This window comes from Capra hircus, chromosome 8, assembly GCF_001704415.2.
Source record: "Capra hircus breed San Clemente chromosome 8, ASM170441v1, whole genome shotgun sequence".
In the NCBI taxonomy this organism is placed as follows: Eukaryota; Metazoa; Chordata; class Mammalia; order Artiodactyla; family Bovidae; genus Capra; species Capra hircus.
This window is the reverse complement of record NC_030815.1, coordinates 71,206,485-71,220,285: the sequence shown is the minus strand read 5'-3', so window position 1 is coordinate 71,220,285 and position 13,801 is coordinate 71,206,485. Positions and strand designations below refer to the sequence as shown.

The 13,801-nt window shown below is 40.5% G+C and overlaps 1 pseudogene across 1 annotated transcript; it reads right to left on the bottom strand.

The window, feature by feature from the left end:
* LOC108636572 lies at nucleotides 584–1,244 on the bottom strand (annotated as a pseudogene). Its single transcript, XR_001918468.1, has one exon. The product of XR_001918468.1 is annotated as a 60S ribosomal protein L13a pseudogene (transcript).

Sequence of the window (13,801 nt, the reverse complement as noted above, 5' to 3'; positions counted from 1 at the left end):
GACTGTCATTACCACCACTACATATCACATATAATATTTCTTTAAGAAAACATGCAGCTTGTTTTTATAGAAGACTATTTGACATTTTCCATTGTAACTAATCCATGTCTTTATTTAAGATAGAGCTTTTTCTTTTTTTTTTTTCTTTAAAAAAATAATTTATTGGTTTTGGATCACAAAATATAGGGAAGATATAAGGGCGATGCCTGTGACCCCTTGGCTGAAACTTCTCTTCCAGAGACACTTTTTGGGCATTCTCTCACACCCTAACAGCTGCAGAGTATAGTATCCGACCACGTGGGAAGCATGAGCAGACTCCCTTAAGTCCTGCGAATCCCTTCCCCTAGTCTTCCAGCTCACTTCTGCCAATACTGCAACTGGACTGGTTGTTCCAACTGTTCATCTTAAAAGTCTCACGAACAAAGACGCTGCAGACCAGCGATGCCTGCACAGCCCCTGGACCTGCCTACACTGACTAATGCCCCTCGGCTATACCCCGTCTGCCTGTGGCACCTGCATGGCAGCCCCTGGGGGTCCCCACATCCTAGGGTGGCGATGGAGGAAGGGCAGGCCAGGCCAAGCATGAAGAATAAACAGTCAATTTTATTTGGCTCAGACTAGGAATCCGTGAGTCTTGAGGACCTCTGTGAATTTGCCAATTTTCTTCTCGATGTTCTTTTCGGCCTGCTTCCGTAGCCTCATGAGCTGCTTCTTTTTCCGGTAGTGGATCTTGGCTTTCTCCTTTCTCTTCTCCTCCAGGGTGGCTGTCACTGCCTGGTACTTCCAGCCAACCTCATGAGCCAGGCGCCCTAGGTAGGCAAACTTGCGAGTAGGCTTCAGACGCACAACCTTGAGGGCAGCAGGAACCACCATTCGCTTTTTCTTGTCATAGGGTGGTGGGATCCCATCAAACACCTTGAGGCGCTCCAGAGCAGCCTGGCCCCGCTTGGTCTTGTGGGGCAGCATGCCTCGCACTGTCCGCAGAAGATGCGGCTGGGGGCTCGGAAGTGGTAGGGGCCATGGGAGGGGTTGGTGTTCATCCGCTTGCGGAGAAAGGCCAGGTATTTCAATTTATTTCTGTAGAAATTGCCAGAAATGTTGATGCCCTCACAGCGCACGACCACAACCTTCCGGCCCAGAAGCACCTGCTTGGCCACAATGGCAGCCAGGCGGCCCAGGAGATGGCCTCGGCCATCGAGCACCAGGACCTGCCCCTCCGCCATCTTCGGCAGCCGCCTGGGAAAGAAAGCTAAGATAGAGCTTTTTCTTGATCATCTTTATGTCACATAGTACATGTAAGACTGGCAATAAGTACTGGGTAAACAAATGATGAAAGATCAGGCCGAAATGTTGTATGTTTAAATGTTACTATAGGGTAACTCAAGGACAGACAAAAGAGATAAAATGGAAAATGAACAGTGACAGAAATTTAAGGATCAACTACACTTAGGTCATTGTGAAAAAAGAAGTTGGAGGAAAATATGATAAACAATCAAAGAGCTAGGGATTGTTTGTGTCATGGAAAATAAAGAGTAAATTTTTAGAAGTTTGGGTTGGCAATAGTGCTAAAGGTTAAAAATTATGGGAAATGTGGTAGTTATTAGAACTGTCCATAAATATTCTAGCTTTCTGTTCTTCATGGTACACTAAAGACTGTGTTTTCCAGACTTATTTTGGCTCTTGAAATGTGACTGTAAGTGATGCGTGTTATTTTCCATTGAAAGTTCTGAGTGTCAGTGAGAACTTCCTGATGTTTCCTTTCATTTCCTTTATCATGGTAATGGAAGGTTTAGATAAGGGCTGTTTCATTAGCTGGCGACTAAGCGTGAGGACACAGTGTGTGCACATCAGATCCCCCTGCCAATCCACAAAGGGAAATGCACCTCATTTGTTTGAAAACATACATGTGGGATTGTTTGTTACCGTAACATACAGGTAGCTTATCCTGACTGATACAGAGAGTAAGAAGATATAAAGAGCTTACTAGATAAGACTGATTAAAATAACCAGAATTTTTAACTGCATGCTCCCACACTGGAAGTGGATTTAAAATTTTAATAATGAGTTATTGAAAAAACTTATGATCAAAGAATACCAACTATGTATTTAAAATATTTTACACAAAAGGAAGAGAATCATCTCTTCTCATTCCTATCAAGTTCAGTTCAGTCACTCAGTCATGTTCGACTCTGAGACCCCATGAATTGCAGCATGCCAGGCCTCCCTGTCCATCACCAACTCCCGGAGTTCACTCAGATTCACGTATATTGAGTCAGTGGTGCCATCCAGCCATCTCATCCTCGGTCGTCCCCTTCTCCTCCTGCCCCCAATCCCTCCCAGCATCAGAGTCTTTTCCAATGAGTCAACCCTTCATAAGCATAGGAAAGAAAATAGTGGGAGAGAAAGTATATCGACACTAAAAACAAAAGAATAGCTCCAGCAACACACCAACACTTTGAACAGAACTGAAGGAAAATATCTGAAATATACCTGGGTGTGAGACAGGATTGAGGGAATTACTGAGTGGCCTGCTGTTTACTACAGAGTAGAAAAAGCCTGTTTTTGAAGAACACAGAATTCACTACCAAATAGAGCTCTAGTAACATCTCCTGGTGCAGAAAAAAACACATCAGGAGAGAAGTCTCTGGTGAAATTGGTAAAAGCCTACTTTCTATCCTATTGACCTTTTTAGGGAAATGAAGTGAAAGTAAAATGTTAGTCTCTAAATCATGTCTGATTCTTTGCAACCCCATGGACTGTAGCCAGACTCCTCTGCCCATGGAATTCTCTGGGCAAAAAATTTGGAGTGGGTAGCCATCCCCTTCTCCAGGGAATCTTCCCAATCCAGGGATGAAACCAGGTCTCCCACATTGCAGGCAGATTCTTTACTGTCTGAGTCACCAGGGAGGTAGAGTCCCTGACCCACCTTTTTTTAAGAGACTCCTTTTTAAAATCACACCTTTTACTTGCTAAGGAAAGAACAAGTTAAATAAAGTGCGGGTACTAGCAATATTCCGCAGGTCACATTTGGAGTTAGCTAGAGAGAATCATTATGGGTTATCTTCAGTTCAGTTCAGTCACTCAGTCCTGTCCAACTCTTTGTGACCCCATGGACTGTAGCACACCAGGCTTCCCTGTCCATCACCAACATCTTAGCACATAATTAGATCTTACTGGCTAAGATATAAATAGGCTGCCATAATAGTCTTTTTTTTTTTTTTAAGATTTTTTATATGGAACATTTTTAAAGTCTTTATTGAATTTGTTTCAATATTGCTTCTGTTTTACATTTGGGTTTTTGGCCACAAGCCATGTGGGATCTTAGCTTCCTCTGGAGATTGAACTCGCACCCCCTGAAGTCTTAACCACTGGACTTCCAGGGAAGTCCTGATAATTGCCTTGTAAAGGCAAATTTTAAGCACAGAATCAAAGCTGCTTCCATGCCATACAGTCCTCTATTACCACCAAAATTCTTGAATATGTGATGTGGTAAAACTGAACTCATAAACATAATTTTTTCCACCTCCTCTAGGGTATCAGTGACTTAAATAGGGGCCCAAACATTATCCAAAAGTGCTCATTTCAACTCTCTAAAAAACATGATCACTTTCTATTCGATTAGTAAACAGAGGTGTCACTATAAATAGAGGAGAAATCAGTAAGTAAACATATCTTATGGAACACAGCAACTGAAAGAAGTAAAAGAAAACTTTAGATTATCTTTAACTGAACTTTCAAAGAAATCTGAGCAAACACTGCAGCTATGGAATGAAAAGAAGAAACAGAAATTCCCAACAGAAAAGAAGTTAAACACATGATTGCTAAACAAAAAAAGTATAAGGGAGGCAGTGTACTTAAAAATAAAACTTAAAAATGTGAGGACATTTTAATAAATTACTTAGAAAAATCAGAGTAAGGCAATAAGGATGTAAAAGTTAAGAAAGAAATGATCAGAAATATAGATCACAGAACAAAGAGGTCAAATATAGTCATAATAGGAGTTTTTAAAAAAATAAATTGAGAAGACATAATAAAGAAAAGGGAGAAAAATTGCCCAAGGATAAGAAAACTTTGATATTTAGATGCAGAGGGCTCCCAACTAAAAACTAGATAATTTTAATGAAAACATACCCCACTCCAACAATATTTTTGTCAGTAAACATTTTATAGGGAAATTTTAAAAATTATTTCTAGAATAAGAATATCTCATAAGTATTCAGTCAGAAAATGATATGAACATATAACTTTGGAAAATAGGAAATAATATTAATCATTGGTTTACAAAAGAAGAAATCTAAATATCCAAAAACATATGGAGAAACAAAGATGTAAACAGAGTGGCTGTTTTCTTATCATATTGAAGTAAATTAAAATAGTACAAAATTTGGTATTATCAAAAGTTTGGGAAAGGTGCACTTGAGTACATTTTTGAGGATATAAACTAGAATAAACATTTTGCATAGCAGTTTTTAATATTCATTGGAGTATATTTGCTTTACAATGCTGTATAAGTTTCTGCTGCTGCTGCTGCTGCTGCTGCTAAGTCGCTTCAGTCATGTCCGACTCTGTGCGACCCCATAGACGCCAGCCCACCAGGCTCCCTGTCCCTGGGATTCTCCAGGCAAGAACACTGGAGTGGGTTGTCATTTCCTTCTCCAATGCATGAAAGTGAAAAGTGAGAGTGAAGTCGCTCAGTCGTGTCCGACTCTCAGCGACCCCATGGACTCCAGGCTCCTCCATCCATGGGATTTTCCAGGCAAGAGTACTGGAGTGGGGTGCCACTGCCTTCTCCACTGAACAGCAAAATGAATCAGCCATATATATACATCTATCCCCTCCCTCTTAGGCTTCCTTCTTATTCAGGTCATCACAGTGTATAGGGTTCCCCGTGCTGTTCAGTAGGTTCTCATTACTTACCTAGTTTATACAGAATATCAATAGTGATATATGTCTCAATCCCAATCTTCCAGTTCCTTTCACCGCCCTCTTTCCCCCTTGGTATCCATGCATTTGTTCTCCAGTTTGCCTAACTAACACACAGCTAATGTTTTTTTCAATTCTGACAAATTTTCTATCTCCTAGTGTTTATTCAAAAGAAAAAAAATGTGTAAATACCTAGCCATAAGAATATTCAGCAAAAAGTATAATAAGAGTATAACTTCAGAAACAAATATCTAAAATTTGCCCTTTGGGTAAAGACAATATGATCATAAGCAATACACTTAAATAGAAAAATATTTACAAAATTAAAAGAAAACAAGTTTTAAAATCTATCAAGACTATACTTTCAATTTATGTCTACATGTTAAGTTTATTGCTGTGTAAACAATACGTTCACCCTCTTGTTACTACAAAGCCTTCCTTCCCCAGCCTCTGGTTATTCACTCTTTTCTGACTGCTACTCCCATGCACCCTATATAGCAACTGTTGTCCTTCTCTGGGCTGTGAGTACATGTGGCTAACAAACTGTTGTCAAGCAGACCTGTACAGTGTCAGATGTCATCCCCATAACCCTGAAGTGGGGATCCCTCTTTCACCAATATGGTTAGGAACAGGCAAGTAAGACAAGCAAACAGCAAAAAAGAAATAACAGGGAGCTCAGCTGGGTGTTCTGTGACAACCCAGAGGGGTGGGATGTAGGAGTGGGAGGGAGGCTCAGGAAGGAGGGGATGTATGTACACTTATACTTGGTTCACATTGTTGTACAGAAGAAACCAACACAACAGTGCAAAGCAATTATCCTCTAATTTAAAATGTAAAACAAGAAATAACTAAGGAGAATTTGCTGTATAGCACAGGGAACTCTATGCAATGCTCTGTGGTAATCTATATGGGAAGGAAGGGGGTATAGGTATACGTATATGTATCAGTTCAGTTCAGTTGCTGAGTAGTGTCCGACTTTTTGTGACCCCATGAATCGCAGCATGCCAGGCCTCCCTGTCCATCACCAACTCCCGGAGTTCACTCAAACTCACGTCCATCGAGTCGGTGATGCCATCCAGCCATCTCATCCTCTGTCGTCCCCTTTTCCTCCTGCCCCCAATCCCTCCCAGCATCAGAGCCTTTTCCAATGAGTCAACTCTTTGCATGAGGTGGCCAAAGTACTGGAGTTTCAGCTTTAGCAACATTCCTTCCAAAGAAATCCCAGGGCTGATCTCCTTTAGAATGGACTGGTTGGATCTCCTTGCAGTCCAAGGGACTCTCAAGAGTCTTCTCTAACACCACAGTTCAAAAGCATCAATTCTTTGGCACTTAGCTTTCTTCACAGTCCAACTCTCACATCCATACATGATCACTGGAAAAACCATAGCCCTGACTAGAGGGACCTTTCTTGGCAAAGAAATGTCTCTGCTTTTAAATATGCTATCTAGGTTGGTCATAACTTTCCTTCCACGGAGTAAACGTCTTTTAATTTCATGGCTGTAATCACCATCTGCAGTGATTTTGGAGCACCAAAAAAGAAAGTCTGACATCGTTTCCACTGTTCCCCATCCATTTCCCATGAAGTGATGGGACCTGATGCCATGATATTCATTTTCTGAATGTTGAGATTTAAGCCAACTTTTTTACTCTCCTCTTTCACTTTCATCAAGAGGCTTTTTAGTTCCTCTTCACTTTCTGCCATAAGAGTGGTGTCATCTGCATATCTGAGGTTATTGATATTTCTCCCGGCAATCTTGATTTCAGCTTGTGCTTCATCCAGTCCAGTGTTTCTCATGATGTACTCTGCATATAAGTTAAATAAGCAGGGTGACAATATACAGCCTCGATGTACTCCTTTTCCTGTTTGGAACCAGTCTATTGTTCCATGTCCAGTTCTAACTGTTGCTTCCTGACCTGCATATACATTTCTCAAGGGGCAGGTCAGGTGGTCTGGTATTTCCATCTCTTTCAGAATTTTCCACAGTTTATTGTGATCCACACAGTCAAAGGCTTTGGCATAGTCAATAAGGCAGAAGTAGATGTTTTTCTGGAACTCTCTTGCTTTTTTTGATGATCCAGCGGATGTTGGCAATTTGATCTCTTGTTCCTCTGCCTTTTCTAAAACCAGCTTGAACATCTGGAAGTTCACAGTTCACATATTGCTGAAGCCTGGCTTGCAGAATTTTGAGCATTACTTTACTAGCATGTGAGATGAGTGCAATTGTGCAGTAGTTTGAGCATTCTTTGGCATTGCCTTTCTTTGGAATTGGAATGAAAACTGACCTTTTCCAGTCCTGTGGCCACTGCTGAGTTTTCCAAATTTGCTGGTATATTGAGTGCAGCACTTTCACAGCATTATCTTTCAGGATTTGAAATAGCTCAACTGGAATGCCATCACCTCCACTAGCTTTGTTCATAGTGATGCTTTCTAAGGCCCACTTGACTTCACATTCCAGGATGTCTGGCTCTAGGTGAGTGATCACACCATCGTGATTATCTGGGTCATGAAGATCTTTTTTGTACAGTTCTTCTGTGTATTTTTGCCACCTCTTCTTAATATCTTTTGCTTCTGTTATGTCCATACCATTTCTGTCCTTTATTGAGCCCATCTTGGCATGAAATGTTCCCCTGGATAGCTGGTTCATTATATGCTGTACAGTAGAAGCTAACACAAAATTGTTAAGCAACTACACCAATAAAAATTAATTTTTAAAAAAGAAATTAAGGCTTGAGTGAAATGGAGGATTGATGGAACAATATCCTAGAGCACAGACAAGCTGATGGATTCCAACAGAAAGATAAATGATTTAATTTTTCCAAGGAAGAAAGCTTCATCCTATTAAATAGAAGAAAGGGAGAATAGAAGGATGGTGATCCAGCTGTGCCCTTGCAGAATAGTTTGGGCCTTATTAGTAAAGTAGGAAACAATGACATCTGCTAAGACCAAGAGGCAGCAATAAGAGTTGGACTTATGATGTTGATCCCTTAGGATATTTCTGCTCACAAGTAGCATAATTTCCAAAAAGAATAATTCGCAAGCAATGAACTATCTCTGATATAGGAAGCCTCGAAGCACGCAATTTCAGGTTGGGCTGACAGGCTCAACAAATATTAGAACACAGGTGTGTCATTTTAAAAACTTTCTCCATCTCCTGAAAGTGCTAAGATGGAGGTTGCATCACAATTTCACATACCCTCTCCAAAGAAGGGAGAAAAAAAATTAAAAAGAAACACATTTTTGCCTGAATATAGATATTCAGTTAATAGATAGATGATGATGATGATGATGATGATGATGATGATGATGATGATGATGTGTGTGTGTGTGTGTGTGTGTGTTAGTCACTCAGTTGTGTTAGTTGTTGTGTCATGTCTGACTTTTTTTGACACCCCATGGACTGTAGCCCACCAGGCTTCTCTGTCCATGGAATTCTCCAGACAAGAATACTGGAGTGAGTTACTCTTCCCTTCTCCAGGGGATCTTCCCAACCCAGGGATAGAACCCAGGTATCCTGCATTGCAGGCTGATTCTTCACCATCTGAGCCACCAGATAGGTGATACATACATACATATATAGGTTAATAGATATAGATATATATATATAGATAGATATTATATATATAATATAATATTTTACAGAAGCCGCTGGCAAATACCCCCTAATCTCATTGGCCAATACTAGTCAATAAATAACCATAAATGAGAAGGAAAAAAATGAGATTAGCATGACTGACAGAATAATTATTTTTTTCCTCAATAAAATGAGGGTTCTGTTAGCAAATAACAAGGAAAGGAATAATTCAAATCAAGCAACTTACAGAGTTTGTTCAAGGGAGTTTGGAAAAGTTTTGGAAGAGCAGTTGTGGATAATGCCATAAGGAACCCATAAAACTTGAATGAAAGGAGTACTGGGCAGCTGTCAATATAAGACTGAAAGTAGAACATCATGAATTTATAGAAAATATAATATTCTAGTTTGAGACTTTTCTTGGAAACACATAACAGACTAGGAATCAGAAGTAATTATGTAGAGTATCAGAGGAAACAAGAATGCTAGGAGGTTCATGAAAAAGATTCCTAATTTGTCACTACGACATCCAGAACTTTAGAAGGATGGACCTAGCTATGAGTTATAAGAATGGACCCAACTGTGTTACAAGAATTAAGGGAAAAAACATATAGCTTTGGACATTTGGAGATCTGGATGAAAAAAAAAAAAAGAATTAGCAGGTGGCATAAAGGGAATAAAGATATTTTAGTTAAAAAAAAAAAAGAATCCAAAATTCACTGGCATTTGGAATAATTTTGCCTCAAAGTGTAGACATGACAGAGAGAGTCTGAGAAAACTTGGATATAAATGCAGTGGTTGTAAAGAGATTAAGAATATAAGAAGGATGTTTTTTGGTGCAGTGAAGAGAGTGGCAGGAATAATTTTTATTTTGCCTATGTTTTCTGTATTCCTAGTTATACTACATTTTAACTTCAGGTCAGGGAGCATATTTTACTTTTTTTTTTTTCTTATCCTAATCTATGAAGTTGGAGAAGGAAATGGCAACCCACTCCAGTTTCTTGCCTAGAGAATTCCTTGAAAAGAGGAGCCTGGTGGGCTACTATCCATAGGGTCACACAGAGTCGGACATGACTGAAGCGACTTAGATGCATGCATGCTTTGGAGAAGGAAATGGCAGCCCACTCCAGTATTCTTGCCTGGAGAATCCCAGGGACAGTGGAGCCTGATGGGCTGCCGTCTTTGGGGTCGCACAGAGTTGGACACGACTGAAGCGACTTGGCAGCAGCAGCAGCAGCAGCAGCAGCCATCTATGAAGAGGAGTGAGGAATGGTGGTTGTGGTGGGGTTGGAGATGGTCCCCTAGGCTTCCAAGATTTCATACGGGCTTCAAATTTCAATGATCACGTTAGGCTTGCACAATTAGATTTTAAGTACTTTTGTAAATAATTTTAAGAATTCATAATAATTTTATATTATTAATTGAGTTGGAGATATTCTATTTGAATACAATTCTTTCTCTTATAACTTCAAAAAACATGCTCATCTTATCTACCAGTGATGCATTTCCTCCAAATTCAATCTAGGTGAAGACTAGAAAATGCAGGTGCTGGGAAATTTAAGCCATGCCACTGAATGCCAGTTGCATATCTGATATCAGAGTGGTATCTATTGTACTTAGTTTAAAAACAGGAGGCTAGAAAAAAATGTCAGATATTGGAGGCTAGAAAAAAAGGTCAAACAATAGTCAAGAGGTTAAGTAAATTGTGATATTTCTATAAAGGGATATCCTATAAGACATAGCCATAAGACAGTATTATTTTTAAAAATATGTATTGACATAAAATTAAAGCATAATGAAATTCTAAGAATCAATGTTTTTACTCATGTGAAATGTCCAACAGTTTTATTTATAAGAATATGGGTGATTTTCAAAATGATCTTTAGGATATTATTATTTTTCCAAAGCAAATATGTATTATTTAAATAATAAATCTTGAGTTCATGTATAATTGTATCTGACTCTGCGACCCCATGGACTGTAGCCCACCAGGGTCCTCTGTCCATGGGATTCTCCAGGCAAGAATACTGGAGTGGAGTGCCATTTCTTTCTCCAGGGGATTTCCCTGACCCAGGGATTGAACCTAGGTCTCCTGCATTATAGGCAGATTCTTTACCATCTGAGCCATCAAGAAGCCCAATTCTTATGTAACAAATATCAGTGACAGACCTAAAGCAAACCAGTCCCTCCTAAAGGAAATCAGTCCTGAAATATTCATCGGAAGGACTGATGCTGAAGCTGAAACTCCATACTTTGGCCACCTGATGTGAAGAACTGACTCCTTTGAAAAGACCCTGATGCTGGAAAAGATTGAAGGTGAGAGGAGACGGGGACGACAGAGAATGAGATGGTTGGATGGCATCACCAACTCAATGGACATGAGTTTGAGTTAACTATGGAAGTTGGTGATGGACAGGGAGGACTGCATGCTGCAGTCCACGGGAACACAAATAGTTGAGCACGACTGAGCGACTGAACTGAACTGTAGGCAAACTATCCTTTATAAAAATAAAGAGGATGATTGGACCCGGAAGGAAAGAATAAGAATTGTTGAGAGCGTCAGAAGGCTTTTCACATCCACTGGGCAAGATTTCCACCCACTCCTGGACTCCTCTCCCCCTCCCTCTCTCCCTTCCCTTCTTCCTCTTCCTGCCAGGTAAGTAGTGAGATTAACCTCTGAGTCACCATAGTTCTTATAGCTTTGTTTCCTGTTTGGAACTCAGGCCAGAAGATATGAGCACAGTCTGATTCACCCACTGTTTTAAATAAATATTATTTTAAAATAAAGAAATATTACCCAAGGCTTTTCCAAGTCCCTCAGGCAATTTTCCTTCACCCTTTCAGCATGTTTGTGTTTTATCATCCTATGATGCCTCCTAGATTGCCTAATTAAAAACACTCCATACTTGGTCAAGATGCCTTTGAGCTCTCTGAACACTCCCCACGTTCAAACAGGGCTGAGTACATCACAGCTGTGACGGTCCTTTGGTTTTAGCTGGGGCTCTATGAAAAGCAGGCGAGGAAGCTGAAGGGTGCTCCTAGGGCTGACGACTGGATTCCCCAAGAAAAGCATCTATACCACTCTCACAAGTATCCTCCACTGGTACCCAGGACTGACTCTTCTAAAACTGCAGTATGAGTATATGAACAATCCTAAAGCAAATAAGCCAATGTCAATAATGATTACACCCCAGAATATTGCCATGGTCTGCTCCTCTTGTTTTTCCTGATGCTTTCTTCACTTTTTCAGGTTTCTTCACAAGCCTTTCTCCTTTTTTAAAATGTCAATTATTCTCAAGGATCATTTTTATTTTCTAAACTGTCTGCCTTCATACCCCGTCCTCTACTTGTTCTAACTTCTACAAACATATGGATGAATTCTAAACTTAGGTCTCTTTCAGGATGCTTCAGTGTTCTGATTAGATCCTTCTCACATCCCTTTTTCTAGTTCCGTGTGCCCACCTGCCAGGTTCTGCAAGTTTTGTTTCTGAAGGCTTGCTTCTGCAACCCTCTTCGAAAGGCAGTTCTTGGGCTACTGGAGTCACTTTGCCTAGACATGTGAAGTAACTGGAATTTTGTTCCATGATGCAGACCATAGATAATGACAGATGTGTGTGTGTGTGTGTTAAGTCGCTTAAATCTGGTCCAACTCTTTGTGATCATATACTGTAGCCCACCAGGTTTCTCTGTCCATGGGATTCTCCAGGCAGGAAAACTAGAATGGGCTGTCATGCCCTCCTCCAGGGTATCTTCCCTATCCAGGGATCAAACCTGCAACTTTTACCTCTCCTGCATTGGCAGGTGGGTTCTTTACCACTAGTGCCACCTGGGAAGCCTACTAAGGAAGGCAATGGCACCCCACTCCAGTACTCTTGCCTGGAAAATCCCATGGACAGAGGAGTCTGGAAGGCTGCAGTCCATGGGGTCACTGAGGGTCGGACACTATGAGTGACTTCACTTTCACTTTTCACTTTCATGCATTGGAGAAGGAAACGGCAGCCCACTCCAGTGTTCTTGCCTGGAGAATCCCAGGGACGGGGGAGCCTGGTGGGCTGCCATTTATGGGGCTGCACAGAGTCAGACACGACTGAAGTGACTTAGCAGCAGCAGCAGCACAGTATAAACACCCAGCTCCCTTGTTTTAAGCAGCATTGTTTTGGGTGTGGTTTGTTCTCCACAGTTCTGTTTGTGATCACAGAAGGCTGGAACTTCACCTGAGACTGCATCTTAGACTTTATTGGATGTAAGTTTTTACAATATCGTGTTATTTTTTGCTGCACAACAATGTGAATCGACTATTTGCATACATAAATCCTGTCCTTTCTGAGGCTCTATCCCACCCCTCTAGCTCGTTACAGAGCATCAAGCGGAGCTCCCTGTGTTACACAGCCAGCTCCTGTCTTCCCCTTCCCTATTCAGCTTCCACTACTCCTGGAAGCACTTTTATAAATCACTCACACATGAATTTTTATCCTAGAATCTCCTGGGGAAACTGACCTCAGATGCTGCTAGACTTGTAATTTATTTATACAACATATCTATCAACACAGTCATCTGGATGACCCCCATGTACCTTAAATTCAATTCGTCGATAAGTGATTTTTATTCTTTTTCTCCTAATCGTGCTCCCACTTTCATATTCCCTAACGTCTAAATGCACTCAGGCATCTGGACAGAAGCATAGGAGTTATTCTAGATGTTTCTCTCATCTTCAACCCCCACATTCCCTCAATCACAACTTTTACCCATGTTAATTCATTGCTGTTTCTTGAATGTGTCCTCTTGTTTCCATTCCCTTTGTCATTCTATGTTTCTAGCCTCCATTCTTAACACTTAATCTTATGATCTTACCGAGACGGGGCCCCAGAGACTATCAATTACCCTTTACCAGAACACTCCTTTCCTTTTCATTCCTTTCCTTCTGCCACAACCACAAACTTACCACTCTCAATCAGTTCCAGGATGTCTTACATCCCTCTTTCATATAGCTGAATACTGCTAGAAAATGATCACTCAACAGTCTTAAGGGTGCTTATATCTAAAAATAGGACTTCCCTGGTTATCCAGTGGTTATGGCCCTGCACTTCCACTGCAGGGGTGTAGGTCCTCTGGTCGGGGAACTAAAATCTCAAATGCCAGGCTGCACAGCCAAAAAACTTAAAAAAAAAAAACAAAAAAACTATTTTTAAATGAGTTTGCTCATATAACTCAGCTAAATTTACTGATTCATTACTTGTCTTACACAGTACTTTTACATTTATTTCTGTAGGTATTTTAAGGTTTTTAAAAAATTTATTTTAATTAGAGAA